At 41.2% G+C, this 14,757-nt stretch overlaps 2 pseudogenes across 1 annotated transcript in view; one reads left to right on the forward strand and one right to left on the reverse strand.

Moving 5' to 3' along the window:
- The window catches only part of LOC148741295 (anoctamin-4-like), a 223,507-nt pseudogene that overhangs the window by 40,839 nt on the left and 167,911 nt on the right, over positions 1 to 14,757 (reverse strand). The gene's annotated exons all lie outside the window — the stretch shown is intronic.
- On the forward strand, positions 2,208 to 2,992 carry LOC148741299 (uncharacterized; annotated as a pseudogene).

The following is a 14,757-nucleotide window of genomic DNA, read 5'->3' on the forward strand; positions in this document are numbered from 1 at the left end:
TAGAGGAACGGACCGCATTCTATGTGGAATTCGAAGAAGAAGCTGATAAAAAGAAGCGTTTGAAGAGTCCGAAATGATCGTAAAAGAAGTACAAAAAACGATTGAAGCGGGTCAAAATGCGATTGAAGTCGCGCGTCCAAAACCGAAAATATGAAATGGCCATTAAGCGAGAACACAGTGGATCGCTACGAGCAATCGGCCCTAGAAGATCAGCTTAACGAAAGTCACGGCAGCCACGACGTCCGGAACCGATATTTGAAGCCATTAACAGTTCCCACGTTTAATGGTGACAAGAGAAAGTTTGAAGATTTTTGGGCCTTTTTTACAAGTCTCGAAGACGAGTCTCCGGAGCCAGTACATTTGAAAATGGCAAGATTACGAGAATGCCTTATAGGGAACGCTTTGAAAACCATCCGTGGTCGTGGAATCGCCGCCCTCGAATACGAGGAGGCAAAAGAAATATTAAAGACGAAGTATGGAGGTAAGCGCCGGCTTCTGCGAGCCTACTTGGATCAACTAGAACAGGCGCCGTTAATAAGAAGCAACAATATCCACGCGCTGGAGAAGTTTGCTGACCTTGTTAGAACTACAGTGGTAAAGTTACAGGCCGAAGGAAGAGACGGCGAGTTACGAGATGGAACTCTTCACAGCCTGCTGGTAAAAAAGTTGCCTGATCGTCAGCTAGAGAATTACAGTCGCTGGTTAAACGAACGCGCCAGACAAAGATCAGTCATAGCTCTCAGAGGCTGGTTGAAAGACGAAGTGAGATTCCGAATAGAAGCAGCGGAAATGGTGAACGGGATTGAGTCGAAACCTGTCGAGCACGCCAGATTGCCGAGAGTACCGAGATACCAGGATCAGAGCAGGATGCGAAATTTACATACTGTTGCAATGGCGAAAGAGCCGCGTGGTGTGAAGCCTCCATGTTCTCTCTGTCACAGTTTCGATCACGGGGTGTGATATTGCAAGGAATTTTACGACAGAGGAGTGGATGACCGCTGGAAGATCGCGAAAGAAAGAAAGCTGTGTTTCCGTTGCCTAACCTCTGATCATAGGGGAAAAGATTGCCTAAGAGCCCGCAAGTGTGGTATAGATGGTTGCTCTCGAAATCATCACCGTCTTCTTCATGAAGGTGAAGTTTTGTCAGAAACTGGACCGACTTACAACGTTGTCTTATGTTGAAGATGAGAGACGCCCAGATGTTCCACGGGAAGGGGCACCCGCTGCGACCCTGACCAGCTGTAATGAAGGAACGTCGACTGAATCTTATTCGTTACGAACTGTCCCTGTGTGGATGAAGGCCAATGGTAGAAACGTAAAAATAAACGCCATTCTAGACGACGCATCGAACGAAACTTTCCTAAATGAAGAGGTTGCTGGGGTACTACGACTGCAAGAGCCTTTCGAAAAAGTTCAAGTTCATGTTCTCAACGACACTGTCGAAACGTTTCAGTCCATGCCATTAAAAATTGAAATCGAAAGTGTAGATGGCAGGTTGTCAAAGGAAATCGGGGTAAAAACATATCCTCAGAAAGTCACAGGTAGTTACAGAGCTGTGAACTGGAACAAACATTAGGATAAATGGCCTCACCTGACCCAGTGCAGTTTTCCCAAGCCGGCAAATGATGGACTTGTCGACCTTTTGATTGGCATTGATAACGCTGAACTCCATTATTCACATGTTGATCTGCCAGGAAAACTTGGTGGACCTATCGCCCGCCTCAGACCACTTGGGTGGAGTTGTATAGGTGCGCCTGACGAAAGCGAAACCGCGAGGACACGTTCCCACGTTATTCGTTCCTTGTTCACTAGAGAGCCAATTTAGAACGAGAGAAAAGAGTCCTGTTGTGATGTCGACAACAGCTTAAAGAGATTCTGGGAAACTGAAAAGTTTGGCACAGACCGCGATGACCGACTCGTACTCACCGAAGAAGAAAGACTAACTTTAAGCAAAGTGAAAGATTCCCTAAAGTACAAAAATGGAAGGTATCGTGTAGCCGTTCCTTGGAAAGAAAACAAACCCGATCTCCCTAACACTAAACCTATGACACTGTCTCGACTACGAAGCACCGAAAGAAATTTGAAGAAGAACAGCCGTGTCGCCGAAGAATATCAAGCAAACATCCAGGCCTATGTTGGAAAAGGATAGTTACGAAAGGTTCCCTCAAACGAACAGTTGCCAGCTAACGTAGGTACTTGCCGCATTTTCCGGTCGTGAGAATGGATAAATCGACAACAAAAGTACGAATCGTATTTGACTGTGCCGCTAAATGTAATGGTACTTCCTTAAATGACATGATTCATCCTGGGCCGAAATTACTGCAAAATCTTTTCAAAGTCCTCGTCCGTTTCTGTCGAAACCCTGTTGACATCGCCTGCGACATCAAAGAAATGTACCTCCAGATAGAGATTGAGGAGCGGGACCGACCTCACTTCCGACTACTATGGAGACATCTTGACCCTAACCGAGAGCCAGATGTTTTCGAGTTTAACCGTGCGGTTTTTGGGAAGCATTCAGCCCTTATGGAGTCGCAGTTTGTCGCGCAGGAAAACGTTCGAAGAAACCAAGGCCGTTATCTCCTTGCCGCTGATACGGGCCTTAAGTCCACTTATATGGACGATTCTATTGACAGTGTTCAAAACGATGATGAAGGAGTGGAGCTATACCGTCAATTGAAGGCATTATGGGGAGTCGCCGGCATGTAAGCCAGGAAATGCATCTCTAAGTCACCGAAAGTTATTGAGGCGATTCCATCAGAAGAACGCGCCACAGAGATCGTGATTAACAATGGTCAAGACCCGATAACGAAAACACTGGGAATTTCCTGGAAAAGTACTGAAGACGTGTTTACCGTTACCGCTTCTCCAGTTTCCCCGGAATTTCAGACAACAAAGCGAAACGTCCTGCGTAAAGTAGCAACGATTTTTGACCCAATGGGATTCGTATGCCCGTACGTTATTGTGGCAAAGATTCTACTTCAGGAATTGTGGATGCGAGATTACGACTGGGACGACGAGGTTCAAGATGAAATAGCCAAAAAAATCGGAACTTGGTTCGAGCAATTGAAAAGTCTGCATGAGGTGACGATTCCTCGGTGTCTGCGAAGTCCAGAGCCTGTTAAGTCGAAGCACATTGTGACTTTTGTCGATGCCTCTCAACAAGCTTATGGTGCAGCAGTCTATATCCGCTGTGGATACGATAACGATACTGCAACCAGTCGCCTGATAGCAGCAATGTGCAAAGTGGCACCACTGAACCCGAAGACAGTACCCAGACTGAAACTCGTGGGTGTGATTTTAGGCCTACGCTTAACACAGTCGTTGCTGGCAGCCTTAGAAGTACCAATGCAAAGCGTGACGTTTTACTCTGACAGTACAGATGTTCTATGGTGGATTCGAGGACGCGGCAAGGACTTCCGACCGTTCGTAGCCAACCGAATTGGTGAAATACAGATGTTTACTGAGCCGTCACAGTGGCAGCATGTCTCTCCCAAAGAGAATCCAGCCGATTTATGTACAAGAGGGGTCACGCCTTCAGAATTAGCCAAATGTTCCTTGTGGTGGAATGGTCCTGACTGGCCAACAGATGATTTCAGTAGGTAGTCAAAGATGAAAGTCCCGGACAGACTTAGTGAAATGCCAGAGATGACAAACTAGAAAAGGAAAGAAGACACGAATGCCTATGCAACCCTCATGACGTGTAATCTTCAGAAAGGAACCGCACCGAAACAGAGCAACACGTTAAAAGAGTGGAGAGTAGATCTGAAACGGTTTTCCAGTTGGACATGTTTGCTTCGAGTACACGCGAGAATGAGAAGAGTACTACAAAACATGCGCAACAGAGACAATAGGAATGAAAGTATGAAACTGTTGCCCGAAGAATTAAAGGATGCTGAAGGAGAAATAGTGCGCTTGGCATGCACAACGCAACGCTTTTTGTGACGAGTACACAGCTTTGAGCTGAGGGAAGCCGATACCAAAGAAAAGCCAGTTGATATAGCTTAACCTGTGCATCGACGACGATGGAGTTATCCGCAGTGATGGCCGATTAAAGTTCGCAGGTTTTCTTCCATATGATACCAGATTTCCAATCATTCTACCTCGTGGACACTGGGTGACGAAACTTATTGTGAAGCACTATCATGAGAGAGGAAATCATGCTGCTGGAGTAAACTTCACTCTTTGCCAGTTGAGTGAGAGATTTTGGATTATCGCCGCACGCGAGGAGATTCGCGAGTGGGATCATGAATGTAACGAGTGTATGAGAAGACGAAACAAGTCAGCTTGTCAGATCATGGCCCCACTCCCGCAAATGAGGCTCTGTTTCAGCTTCTGACCCTTCGCCCAAACAGCCGTAGGTTTTGCAGGTCCTTTCTATACTGTTCAAGGACGCGGAAAACCACGACAGAAAAGGTATTTGTACCTTTTACTTGCTTGGAAACACGAGCAGTGCATTTAGAGATGGTCTGGGGACTAGATACCGACACACTCTTAAATGCCTTCGCCCGTTTTACCAGTCGTCGTGGAGTTCATAAAGACGTGACAAGCGACAGAGGCACAAATTTCGTGGGCGCAGAGGGCGAGTTAAAGAAACTAGTCCGCCAGTTAGACCGAAGACATCTTCAGAACAAGACAGTCAAACTTGGAGTGACATGGAGATTCAATCCACCGGCTGCCCCACATTTTGGAGGAGCCCATGAAATAATGGTGAAAGCTACTAACAAATCCACGTACGCCGTTGTTGGAGAACGGGACGTGAACGACGAGGAGTTAATCACAGTGTTCGCTGGGTTGGAGTCCCTTCTTAATTCCCGTCCGTTGACTTATCAGAGTTCAGATCCACGAGACGATGTCCCATTGACACCTAACCATTTCTTGCACGGCCAATTGGGAGGACAGTTCGCTCCTGAGGCCGTTGAAACCACTACTTTGCATCCGCGTCAACGATGGCGAAAGGTTCAAGACATTATTTCACGAGTGTGGAGGAGATGGCTCAAGGAATTTATTCCAGCCCTTAACAGTCGACCAGAGTGGACTTCAGAGTGCCGAGACCTAAAAGTTGAGGATGCGGTTCTTGTTATTCAGTCCGATACCCCAAGAGGACGTTGGCCTCTAGAAAGGATTGTTGAGGTGTATCCTGGACGAGATGGCCACACCCGTCTAGCTAAAGTTGCGTGTGGTGTCAAGACTTTTATGAGACCGATTAACAAACTGGTTCCGCTTGGAATTAACTGTTAATTGCCTCGTTGGAAACGCACTAGGACTACCTCCCAGTGTGGGGAGGGGGAATGTTAAGAAGACGTTAGAGGGAGTTGGAAAGTCTTTAGTTTATCGAGTAGCAGTTTTGTTTAATGGTCATTGTCGTTTATCGTGAGTCTGACAGTTTACCGTGTTGGAATTAAAGCGTTTGTTAGAATTTCCCGTTTCGCTTTCGAACAGTGATATCTGTTCTAAACCAGTTAAGAAGAATCAAGCCGGAATCCAGTGCGAACAATGTAATATGTGGATCCATGTAAATACGATCGAAGTGTTGTGAAATATCGCCTACTATTTTCAGCATCCTGGCAAACCACCCACGTACGTGGATTTGCTCATAGTGCAATCTTCCGAACATGTAAAACTCATTCTTCCACAGCTCAGTGGGCTCATTTAACTCACCGAATTGCTTTGAACCACTAAAGAAATCGGCTTTACCAGAATTCCTTCCCCCCCCCCCCCCCGCCAAACCAACTTTATAGGAGCCAAGAGAAACCAACTAGGCGAGGGAATTTAACATGCCTCGTTGACAACTGCCGAAGCGTAAAGAACAAAATAGCGGACATCGCTGTTGAGATAAACGATCAGCAACCTGAAAGTATCCTCGGCGATGAATCCTGGTCGAAACCTGACATTAACAGCAGTGAAACCTTTCCTGAGAATCATAAGACCTACAGAAAACGGAGGGATAACAATAAGCAAGATGGTGGAGTTTTCCAGGCCGTAAAGGACCATCCCATAGTGACTAATCGCTCTGACTGGGACTCTAATTGTGAGATTATTTGGTCCCGGTGCCAGCTGGCACAGAATAAACATGCGAAATATATTTATTTCGGATCTTACTACGGATCAAATAATTGCGATATAGAAAGCCTTGATAAGCTGAATACATCACAACTGAAAATGAGAGCTACTTCACATAAAAACAATGTGATCCTCGCTGGTGATTTTAATGCCGCGCACGTTAATTTGACTATCTCGTCCAACCCAGACAACTTATTCCCAGCGTCCTAAAACCTCCTTGAGATGTATGACGACCACGACCTAAATCAGTTCGTTAAAGAGTCGACTAGTCTTATTTCTCAGTTTCTTTTTTCTGTTATAGTCACTTGTTTAAGACGGCTAACTATGTTCTCAGTGGATTTTTTAACATCAGTGTAAAGAGGTTATCAAACTTCCCAAAAACTGTGAAAACATACTGTCACCAAGCTGCAGCTTTAAAACTCTTGATACAGTAATTTTGAGTTGTTTCTCAAGCCCTTTTTGGACTAATTTAAATGGCTTTCAATGACTCTATCAGCATATAAATGTAAATATAATTCCTAATTAACCAGAGAAGTCCATAATATCTTTGTTACGGATTGAGAGGTAAATAAGATATAGAGGACGATAGAGGTTAAGGGTCAGGTAACGCACGTACACTTCTGTTAAAAACTTGTATATCGTGAGAAGTCTCACTTAAAGTTTCGTTTAAAAGGACTCGTCACACACCTCACAAGTCCTTGGATACTGGTAAAGTGTCGCTAATGACATATGCGAAATTTCTTTAAGTTACAGACATGAAGTGCCGTTTAGAATACAGCATCGATCACTCGAGTCTGAAAGGTCTCTGCTTTTGTTGATTATCGTGGATGGAGTTCTATAGAAACTAATTTTGGGATGTTCTTCCGGCCGACATGTTAAATTCCCAAAAGAGGCATGACTTTGGTCAAATGAAGTCGGGCAAAGTCCTATTTTGTAAAACCAGAGTCTTAATATTACTTTTGGAAAGGATGCTATTTTTTTTTTCAGGCTTGACAGTAGAAAGAGAAAACTAGAAAGAAATACATTCGGGTAATGACTGGATGGATACAACTTTTGCGCAGTCGATCACAACTAAGTAAAACAAGTTTGTTCAGTGAAGAAGAGATTACAAATGGCTTCAGTTGGAACAACTCAGTAAATGTTTTCTTCCCAAATTTAGTGACATCAATAACAACGAGTTTCGAACGTTGCCGGAGGGAATATTTGAAAACCTGACCAGCTTAACCGAACTGTCAGTATATATCAGCTGATTGAACGATTGAACGAGATTAAGCCTCTTTACCAGTAACATGTGCGTTTACTGATTATGAATGGTGAAGTACTTTTTAGAGACATTTCGGCAAATTTTCAACTCGCTGTGGAATGTATTATCCCCGTTGTAGTTCTGTGCCAAATCAAGCATCATGCAGCTTAGATTCTGTTGAGGGGGGACATACCTAGAACGATGTGACATGAAGACCGTAAGAAATATTAAGTTACCGAAAACTTTCCATAACTGCAACGAACGAATTTTTTTCAATTTGCAGACGAGCTGCCTAAATACATTTGCCATGTCGGAGAACCATAATGTAAAGGCGAAATGCATTGAATACCTTGCATAATATTTATGGTCCCACTTTGTACAGGTAACCGAATGGGGCTAAGTGAAATAAAGGATTAATATCACGCGTGTTTTCAAAAGTTACAAAGATTTCCCAAGTCGCTGACAATGACTTGTGAAATGTTTCTAAAGCTCTAATTTTCCGTTAAGATGCGCTTTATGACAAAAGAATTAATTTGCCGTCGATCACTCGATTCTAAATCTAGAATCTGTTCATTTGTATCGAGTGCAATTTGTGGTCTTTGAAAAAGTTTGCAAGTGCTTATTTATTCCAAATTTCAGGAGAAAATCATGTGATTATTTATCAATAATATATTTGAAAAAATACGAGGTAGCTTCAATTCTCATAACTACTCAGAAGAAAAGCGCACGCATCACGTGCAAAAATAATTTATTCAAACCGTGCAAGTGACATTGACCTTGACAATGACCAATCATTCTGACCAATCAGAATGTCCGGTTTGTTTCTTTCTTTGCACTGAATTAACCCTCTTCTGCACTAAATTAACTCTCTTCTGCGCTAATTTAACTGAAAACTGCATTCATCTTAACCAATGAGAACTGAGAAAATTTTTCATATATATCATTAGATCTAAAATACAAAGAAAGTACTTCGGCCCTCGGCCTTACAAGTGTTCAAAACAAACAGAAAATTAAAACCTGGAAATTAACTGAAAAGTTACCTCTTGACCGCCTCCGTAGTTGTCGAACATTGTGGCAAATACCTGATTAGCGATTAAAATAACTGGTTGGCTTGGTTGATATTGAACTGAACTACTGAACAAATAGATTACGCGTCTATAATGAAACTTTGTACGCGAAAAACATTGTGACAAGTGGTGCGATATATGAATTTGAACGAAGCGCACCCGCAACCTTAAACATGAACAGCGCGCGCGTTAAACATAACAATTATTTATAATGAACTGAATATTCGGCGAAACACGCAATACATTCAGAGTATGGAAACGCGAATAAGAAACGGTAATTGGAAAGAAATCGGCGAGGCATTTACGTTTCAAAACACTTTAGCAATGCTACTTCTCGCAATCAATGATATTATGCAGACGCATTTGAATATTGATAATTTGCATTAGAAGTTTCAATGGCTCATCCCGAATCGTCTTCTTAATTAATTTGGGTGGCACGGGAGTACATTGGGGACTAAAGAAGGGATTGCTGTCTATCTATTTATTATTCGTCTTGCTCCTGTGCCGCTCGTAATGTAAATGCGTGGCCTGGTTTGGAAACAAATGTATAACACTGATAACTTGCAATGGCACAGTTTTTCGATCACCCTGTTATTTAGCTTGTTTCGTACTTTGTAAGGGTTGAAAACTAAAACCTTTAAATGTGATTCCTTCATTCATGGACCTGGGAAACATAAAGGTTCAATGATTTAAACATAGTTTCCGGTACGCAAATACACCTGTCCAAAGGGGGTGTGAGATCGCAATAATTTGTTTTTGGAATTCATCTCCTGCTTTGCTAAATATTCTCATCCTGTTGAAACTGAAGTGTTACGCAAAGGTGTCTACAGCTGGGAATATGATTAACCTTCAGTAGTTACACCTTAAGAAGTTACCAATGTAACCGAACATTCGGAAAGAAATGAATGGCTAACAATGATTGGATAACTAAGTGGCATAAAAAAATGCTCTTTAACGAAAATGAAACTCTATCAAGTAGTAACTTGATATCACTAAGAGGTTGGCAGAGACGTCTTGGACACTTCTCGAGGATTTTAACTACGATGTAATACAATTAGAAGTATCGCGTTAGACTACAAGACTCAAAGGACCTGGTATCGAGAGGTGCGGGTTCCATTCCTACTGCAGAGATTATTGAATTTACTCTTTCAACTTAGGAGAATATAACTTAAGCTTTGAGCTCTGCCAAGTAAGGGATAGTTACGTCTGAGCTACAATTGGCTTCAAACAAATTTTGTCCAACATCATGTGGTACATGGAGAATGTATAACCACCCGTCAACATTGCGTTAGATTGGAATCCTAGTTCTGTTCAATATCAAAATATTCATTTAACCCTTTGCTTCACGGGCAAATGTTTCATGGTTATTAAGCAAATATCGAAGTGTAGATGCACGTGCACGTGGATGGTTTGGAGAGTAGGAGAGAAGCGTAAGAGTTGCTAAAAGGGCAGAGGTTTTCCCTTGGGCGGCTACGCTCCGCTATCTGGACGGACAGTAATACCGATATGGAAGACTCGGATGGGCGACAAACTGCGCGTAGTTTTTGAGTTTTAAGACTTTCGGCTAAACTTAATTTAGAGTTGCAGTTTATTACAACTCGTACATCATATAACTTACGTGTAGTTATGCGTATAGTTAACAGCTATCTATGTAGATATCTCGAGAGGGCATTAGATATGAGATGGCGGAAGGACGCGCGAAGCGCCGACTAAACTACGACCGGTCACGCAACCAACAAGCGCAACTGGAAAAACTACGTTGGTCAAATTAACCTCTTGTAAATAATGCTGTGCTAGCCCACTACTTTTTTTTTCACTCTTAACATCTTTTAATTGAAACAACCGCAAGTTAATGCTTCTTCCGACTATCAAAACTGAAAATAATCATATGAGAAAGTGTTGCTATACAACCGGAAATTAATCAAACTGCAACGCTAAGCAATTTACACATTCAAGAATACGAGATATGGTACAAAACTTCCTGAGAAGCACTCAAGTGTGTTTGAGTTTTAGCTCAGTCTTTAAACGATAAATCTGAGCACAGAATTTTTGTTCAACCGTTTTGTTTGGTGGAACTAAGCGAAGGAAGTGAATGAAAACTGAAAAAATTTAGCTAGCAACACTTGAGTGAATTGAGTGAACCAATCTCAACACTAAAAGTGCAATATCCCAAAGCCATGAATCTGACATAGAGATCAAGACCGTAATGTATTCAAAGGAAACTGAGATAAGACCAGTGCGTGCTGTGTTATAAAAGAAGTTCCATCGAACTCAAAAATGTTGTCGTATCTTATCTCTCGATGACTGCTAACCTGCTTGGGGCGGTTTGATTAATGTAAGAGTTTCTAGGGTTAAGAATTTGTTTAGAGCTGTATGCTCTTTAATGTTATTCTTTTTCTGTGGTTCAGTTATCTTGAGGAGGTCTGGAAATGTCTCGCATACACTTTTGCAATAGGCAATATCGGAGAAGAAGCGGTCGGAAGTAATTCAGTAACAGATTCCTATTTGATCGGAATGTTGAGCATTTTTCGACCAACCCACCCCCCTCCTCCACCTCAAGCTTTTAAACGTCTGTAACTCTTTCCAATTGAATTTTGTCTTCTGAAGCATGCACTTTTCTCACTTTACTGAGAAAGTAACCATTAACAGCATAGCAATCAGCAAAATAGAAATAAATTGGTTTCTTTTTTCTGTTATAGTCACTAGCTTAAGACGGTTGATCCCATAGCTATTAGCTTAGCATATCAAAGTGTGCGTAACATTTTGATTACTTTCTGAGCAGCTATAAGTGAAGGTACCGTTTTTTGGCCGAATCGTCAATATATCTCATTTTTAATCGTGGTCTTGCAATTGTTCATAAAGTGTTCAAAACAGAAAATGAAAACCTGAAAATGAAAACCTGAAAACTAACTTAAAAATTACCTCTTGACTGCCTCCAGAATTGTAGTGCATTGTTAGCGTGGTTGGAACTGAACTAAACGACTGAACTAATAGATTACGCACCTTTAATGAAATAGTTTACATGACAAACATCGCGATAACTAATGCGATATATAAATTTGAACGAGGCACGGGCAATCTTAAACATAAACAGCGCGCGCGTTAAACATAACAATTCATTATTATAAGCTGAATGTTCAGCGAAGCACACAATGCATCCACAGTATGGAAACGCGAATAAGAAACGATCATTGGAAAGAAAACGGCCAGGAGCTTACATAATTAAATTGACGAGTTGTGCGTTGGCTAAGCTATGTAAAACGTTCAATGCTGAGACTTTTTAAGCCCAGGTTAACCAAAGTAGCAACATGGAGATCGCAAATGTCTCGATTTAGATCTAGGTTACCACAATGAAGACCATGTATAAGTGTTGCGATAAGAACACATAACGTCATCCCCACTCCCTCTCCCTCCCCAATTACTTATCCAGGACTCTATGTGACTTATCTACTTGTGTTTGTTGAAAATTTCTGTTGCGTTCTGCGCTGTTGGATGAAGCTTTTAGCAGCAAGAGCCAAGTAAAAACTTATTTCACAGCACCTTGGGAATACTACCTCTCGCAATTAACAGTGTGCACACGCGTGTGAATATTGAAGATTTTCATTACAAGTCTCAATGGCTCATTCTACATTGTCTTCTTTATATATTAGAGCGGCACAGGAGCACAGTGGGGACTAAAGGAGGGATTGTTAGTGTCTATCCATCTATCATTCTTCGTGCTCCTGGACCGCTCGAAATGTAAAGATTACAGGGTCTGGTTTAGAAAAAACTTGCAATGCAAAATTTTTTGGTTGCTCTCTTATCTAGCACGTTTCGTGCCCTGTAAGGGCTAATAACTAAATTTTCAAATCTGACTCCTTCAACCATGGACCCGGGAAACGTGAAGGCACAATGAAGGCGCGAGATCCATATCATTTTCTATAGAAATTTATTTCCTGCTTTGCTAAATATTTCTATCTTGTTGAGAACCAAATGTTACGCACATGTAACTCGCACCTACAGCTGGTAAAATAATCACTCTTCATTATATACAGCTTTAGAAGTTACCACTGTAATCTCAGCAGCATAACGATACAAATGACCCACAGTGATTGGACAACTAAGTGGTGTAAGAAATTTTGGCATAATTTTTTAATTTTTAATGTATTTTTGCATAGTGTTTTTTTTAACAGTTTTTTTTTGTTTTTATTTTTTGTTTTTATTGTTAATTTGTTTTTTCTGTCAAATAACACAATTTGATCTAAAATACGAAGCCCTAAAAGGGTTCAAAACAAACTGAAAATTAAACTCTGGAAATTAACTTAAAAGTTACCTCTTAATTGCCTCCGTAACACTGTGGCAAATACATGATTAGTAGTTACAATAACTGGTTCACTTGGTTGAAACTGAACCGAACGCCTGGAAAAAAAGATTACGCGTCTTTAATGAAACGTTGAACGCGACAAGCATCGCGATAAGTAATGCGATATATATTTTATCTTTCTGGGACAAAATTGCGGGCTGTTTCCACAATTAGGGAAGTTCATTTTTTCAAAACCCTGATTGGTTGGGTAAAGTGTTTGTTTAAGATTTTTTGTTCTCTTTCTGCATCTTTTTCTTTATTTTTTTTAACAACAATAACATGAAACTTGATTATTTGGGAAACTGTGTAATGAAGTTATGCATGATAAACCTTATGGCTTTATCTTGTTTGCACTTGGAACATTTTACGGTTCACTCAGCTGGTACAGAGGTTGGCAGAGACGTCTAAGAGCCGTGACTAATCGTGGGTTGCAACTAAAGGGCCAATACACTGAGAAGATTATACAGTATAACGGATCATGTTCAACTAACGGAAAGAATAAAAACTGCCATGTATCATGATATCTAATGTGCACTAATCGTACATGTAAGCGGGAGGGGATGGCGCTGCCCCTCCCTTTATTGAATGTGAAGGTTTGCTCGCGCTGAGTTTTTGAGTAATTGTCTGACAGCTCTTTATTGATAATAATTGTAAACAGTTGGTAAGCATTTTTATAATTATGCAATATAAAAGGAGAAAATCAACAAATATTTACACGATATATTGTGGCCTTATCGTTGTGCAATATCCGAGGCCGAGAAACTAATAAAGCGATTAAGATCATCATGGCTTTAAAATAATTCGATGAGACAAGCATGTGCTCATAAAAAGATAAAAAGCCTCCATCTAACTCGAAAAGGTGGTCGTATCTTATCTCCTCTCTAAAGAAAACTTTGAATGAAGGATACTTAGTACTTGGTTAGGATATTCATATATTGCTGAACACTTTATTGAAATAGAAGAGGGATTTAATGAAATAATATAGAAAATCTGGAAAATATGAAGGCTGTATACCATTAGAGGAAGTCTTTGGTCTAAAATCCTTTTACTTTGGCCACATTAGATTCGCATAATTAGCAGAAAGGTGGCGGAGACTTGACGTTGTAAACAGGGTGCAAATACACAGAGTATTCACTGCGCAATGCATCTTATTCTAATGGGTGATAAAAAGGAAACAAATACATTCTAGAATACAACAACTCTAAAAAATCCACATTGCCATGGTGGCTCTCGTAGCAGATAAAAAAGGGTAATGACTTTACTTTAGTTCAAAGTTGAAATGTGGTGCTTCTAAACTGCATATGTCATGCTACTAGAGCGTTGAGTTTTCAAACTCAGCTTGCACTCGTTACACTAGACCACAGAAAGAGAGCCAGGTTTTTTTGTCACTCCTTACTGCGCTGCTTACTGCTTACTGTACTGCTGTTGTCACTGCTTACTGAACCTGCATACAGGCAGGTGTAATCATGGCGGTATGCCACGAAATATTGGCCTCCGTGTTTTTGCTATGGCTGGCTGACTGTGGATGAATACTCGTCTTGCAACACTCCTAGCTTATTGGTAACTAAACCCATCAATCATTTAGTGCAAGCTGAGTTCTGGAAGGGAAAATGGTTTTAATAATTTTGAAGAACTTAGCTCTCTTCACTGCTGGTGTATGAGATACGTTGTGATTGAAACCTGCATTTTGGTTGACGATGTGGATGAATGCTCGTCTGGCAACACACTTAACTTATCGGTGACTGAACCTACAATCATTTTGTGCAAGCCGGACTCTGGAAAGGAAAGCGGCTTTAATAATTTAGATGAACTCAGCTCTGGTCCCTGCTGGTGCTTGAGAAACGTTGTGATTGAAATTTGCATCTTGGTAGATGATATGGTAATGTCCCCTGCATTGTTTAAACCTACATTGTTTAAACCTGCTAATTCATTGTTCCATCATTTTGCCATCTTAAACAATAGCAAGTGCAAGCGTAAATTCTCTAATAGCCGAATTTCATATTACGCTAATACGTTGGCGACCAAACAGCTTTTACTTCTTTCGG

The sequence above is a fragment of the Stylophora pistillata genome, chromosome 1 (assembly GCF_964205215.1).
Source record: "Stylophora pistillata chromosome 1, jaStyPist1.2, whole genome shotgun sequence".
In the NCBI taxonomy this organism is placed as follows: domain Eukaryota; kingdom Metazoa; phylum Cnidaria; class Anthozoa; order Scleractinia; family Pocilloporidae; genus Stylophora; species Stylophora pistillata.